We start from the raw sequence: 4,943 nt of genomic DNA, 5'->3' as shown, positions 1-4,943 counted from the left end.
GGGATGTAATGTACAACATAATAAATATAATTAACACTGCTGAATATTATATATGAAAGTTGCTAATAGGGTAAATTCTGACTTCTCATCACAAGGAAAAATATTTTTTCTATTTCTTAATTTTGTATCTATATGAGGTGATTGATATTCACTAAACTTATTATTGTAATCACTGCATGATGTATGTAAGTCAAATCATTATGCTGCACACCCTAAACTTACATAGTGCTGTATGCCAATTATATCTCAAGAAAACTGGAAGAAATAAATATGAGAGAAAACATTTTTTCTACTTAGGCTGTCGAAATATGTTAAATATCTTTTAGCAAAATTAAAAATTAGATACACGGGAAAATTCACACATCTTGAAGATAAAGTTATTCCAGCATCTACTTAAATTTTAAATTAGAGAAAAATGAAGAATCCCAATTAAAAATATAAAAATCATAATACTAAATTACAGATTTCATGCATTAATATGAAAAAGTGAATTGGGAATTTGTTGAATCTTTAGAATAATTTCTGAATGTTCTGAAGAAAGTGGAATACAACCAAAAATACTCAGAATTTGGAATTGGGCAGCAATATGACTTTTGCTAAATTGCGTATTATTTGATCACTCACTTTTTTCTTCAGTGTCAATGAGGAAAATAGCTAAATATTTAAATATTAAAAGACATAATAGAATGCATACTAGGTGTCACACCGTAAGCTATATTCATGCATATAACCAGGCCGTTTTGCTATAACAATTGGATAGGCTCTCTCCCTTTACCATAAGTGTAATTGCATAAAGACCTTCCTAGGATAGATATCATCCTGTAGGAAAAGAAAGGCATGTAGATTTTGGTCTACTTATAATGCTTGACTGATTGAGGAACAACAAAAGTGAAGGCTACACTGGAAGTTAGCTGTGTGTGCATGTTAAGCCACTTCAGTTGTGTCCAGCTTTTTGAGATACTATGGACCATAGTCCTCCAGGTCCTTTGCCCATGGGATCCTCCAGGCAAGAATACTGAAGTGGGTTGTCATGCCCTCCTTCAGGGGAGCTTCTTGACCCAGGAATCGAACCCAGGTCTCTTATGTCTCCTGCATTGGCAGGCAGGTTCTTTACCACAAGCGCCACCTGTATCTCTTTCTAAACCATAACATGAGTTGTTTCCTGTGTGTTCTACAGCATCCCAGAGAAGACAAGCAGCTTAGAGTTATCTGTTGAAAAGAAATTCCCCTAAAAGATTTTCTAGAAGGACGTCATGACTTAAGCAAATATGTGACGCAGAAGAAGCAAGAGAGAGCAATAAAGGGGACACTAGAGTTACTGGTAGAAAGAAGTAGAATATAGAGCCTGTGTTAATCAAACTGTGGTTGAAGATGCCAAGAAACGAAGCTTTGAGGACTCTGCAATAGGCTCTGTAGTGGAGACTGCATCAGTATTCCTTGTACTGTATGCCTCTTTGCACTGTGGAGACTGTAAAGTCCAAAATTGCATTTTCTAGCTGTTGTTCAGTCAATAAGTCATGTCTAACTCTTTGTGACCCCATAGACTGCAGCACATCTCCCGGAGTTTGCTCAAACTCATGTCCATTGAGTCGGTGGTACCATCCAACCATCTCATTTTCTGTTGTCCCCTCTCCTCCTGCCTTCAATCTTTCCCAGCATCAGGGTCCTTTCCAATGAGTCGGCTCTTGACATCAGTGACCAAAGTACTGGAGCTTCAGCTTCAACATCGGTCTTTCCAATGAATATTCAGGGTTGATTTCCTTTAAGATTGATTGGTTTGTTCTTGCAGTTCAAGGGACTCTCAGGAATCTTCTCCAGCACCAGTTTGAAAGCATCAATTCTTCAGCGTTCAGTTTTCCTTATGGTCCAACTCTCACATCCATACATGATACTAGAACAACCATAGCTTCGACTATATGGGCCTCTGTCAGGGAAGTGAGGTCTCTGTGTTTTAATAGGCTGTCTAGATTTGTCATAGCTTTTCTTCAAGTGTCATAGCATTTTCTAGACTCCCTTGCAATTTGGTTGCAGGTAACAATTTGATTTGGTAACCCAGATATATATGTGTGGAATAGCAAAGGTGGGCACAGGATGATGTTCAAACTTCTCTTGGTTCTGTAGTTCCTATTGACAGGCAGGGTCACGTAAGCCATTGCTTTTATTTGTTAATATTGGCAAAGTATTAGTCACTAAGTTAAGGATGTCAAGAAGGAAGACATGAAGCATCCATTTCATTGATGTCACACATTTTTGGACAATATACAGTTTCCCAAGATATGCTTCTGATATTATGATTCCTGATTCAAGTCACAGCAACACCACTTTTCTCAAAATTACAGATAAGACAGTGACAACTTGATGTCCGACTTCTGTGAAGAACAGCTTTGGGAGACATTCCTAAGAGGTACTTTAAGAGTTAGGGAGTCTGGTATGGACATGTACACATTGCTATATTTAAGATGGATAACCAACAAGGACCTACTGTATAGCACAGGGAACTCTGCTCAATGTTATGCGGAAGCCTGGATGGGAGGGGGATTTAAGGGGAGAACAGATATATGGATATGGATGGCTGTGTCCCTTCACTGTTCACCTGAAACTATCACAACAACTTTAACCGGCTATACTTCAATACGAAATAAAAATAAAAATAATTTTTTTTTCTTTTTAAGAGCTTATGTCTTCTGCTCTCCTTACCCTACAATAACATCTGGTACCAGAAGTTGTCACAGGCAGAAAGCACTGAGAGACAGGGCAGTCTGAGTTTGGTCATCCTTCTGACAGTTTGCAGATACGGATACCCTCATGACCATTAGAAAATGGAGACTGGCATTTTTATAGTCCATTATGGCAAAAAGGATATTCTAAGTTTCCTGTGGTTGTTATTAATAAAATACCTATTGAAGATCAGTTTTTGACAGACGAAGGGTCTGCTACAATAGACTATCGTAGTAAAGAAGTATAAAAGGGTAATATCAGGTGACTTCTAACCATGCTGGAGAACTTAAAAAGACCAAGTTCAGGGCATAGTCAAAAAACTGAGGTTTCTGGGACCGTTCTTTTTCTTATTTATGATCATGTGAGTCACTGGATTAATTCAGATATGCCTTATCCTTTATGTGAGAAACAATCCTTTATTTGGGAAAGAGAGGGGCACAATATCACTCATGTGATATGCCTAAACATAATGAAATATCAAACAAGTTCAAAGTGAGGAACACTCTACAAAATAACTGGACTTCACTCTTCTAAAATATCAAATTCCTGAAAGACAATGACTGACAAACTGCTTTTAGTTTAAGGCGGCCATAGAGACATGAAAACTAAATGCAATGTGTTATCCTGAATAGACCGTGGATCAAGACAGATAATAATGCTATACATAAAGGGCATTGAAAGGTATTAGGTCTTGAAACTTGAAAGGTTGTGAACTTGAAAGGTCTGTGAACCAAATAATTGTATTAGATTAAATTTTATAAACTTATAAGTATATTTACATTTATTAATTATATTTAGATTAAATTAGGTTAAGTAACCTTACTTTGATAATTGTACTAGAGTCATGTATGACACTGTTCGTATTGTTAGACAACATGTACTGAGTGCTTAGGAATAATGTGGCATGCATATCTTCAATTTATTCCAAATTTGCTCAGAAATTATATATATATATATATGCATATATATGTGTATGCTCAGTTTTGAGTGGCAATTAATATAAAAAAGATAAACCTAGTAATGATTGGCTTTTGCTGCATAGAGCTTATTTTTATTACACCTTTATGCTCTTTTAAATAAATAGTTATGTGATGCTTTTGTTTATTTAGGTATTCAAAAGCCCACAATACATCATCTAATATCAATAAAATTGACTGTTATGATGTTCAATAATAAATTAATACACAGTATTTAAAATTAACCAGTATAGGAAGTAATACTTTGGACTGAATAATTTTATTAATATTCTTAAGCAGTACACTAAGAGTATACAAATGTCTAAAATATTAAATAATCATCCCACAAATTAATAAAATAAGAAAATAGGGAATATAAATTTTAAAAACTTCACAGTATTCCACTAGAAAAAAATCTTTATTAAACTTATATTTAGTATTTGAAAAACTATACTGGGTCATTGAAACTTTTATTAGTCCACAGTTTTAGAAGTTTACTCCATGTGTGATAAAATATCTTACATCATATATTTCATTAAAATATTTGTAAAAAAAATTGTAATTATACTACCATGGTTAGAGTACATAATTAGTAGACATATTAAGTATATAGTTGTGAAATAGTGAGTATATAGTATATGAAGTATGCTTGCCATTATTTAGAAATACAGAAAGTTGTGTTCTATTAGCTTAAAGTATTTTGAGTAAAAGAATAGACTTCAAGATGCTGGGGATAGTTATTGCCATAGAGCCAAAGATAATGCTTTATGCAAAATCATTGTGTCTATAGAATAATTCCTTCTTATTAATTTTCTAATTAACTATCATACCAACTTAGAAATATGGGAAAGAAAAGAAGTATGAAGAAATCAAAATGGAATCATTTTATGCATTTGATTTCTAAATATTATCAAACAATTTTCCACATTTTTGACGTGATTTTAGTTTTCTATTTCTATGCCACATACTTCAGTGTCTCTTTGAAAAAAAAAAATGTACTCAAGCAAAAATATAGCCCCAAATCTCTAAAAGGTAACTGGTTAGTGAATTAAATTTTCATGCTTTTTGACAATCAAGTAAAATAACCTTAAAAGAAAAGAAACTTTAGTCTTCCTCATTATTTAAAAAATAATATGTAGGTATGCACATTATGGATAAAGTTTGTACGATGGTATTTTTAAGGCAAAACGATTCAGTGAGTATAATTTTCCCAATGTATTAAGAGTATTAAAAATCATTAAAGACAAAAAAAAATGATTGTCTGTAGAA

Source organism: Muntiacus reevesi, chromosome 4, assembly GCF_963930625.1.
Source record: "Muntiacus reevesi chromosome 4, mMunRee1.1, whole genome shotgun sequence".
NCBI lineage: Eukaryota > Metazoa > Chordata > Mammalia > Artiodactyla > Cervidae > Muntiacus > Muntiacus reevesi.
The sequence above is the reverse complement of the archived record's forward strand: the minus strand, read 5'-3'. Positions refer to the sequence as shown.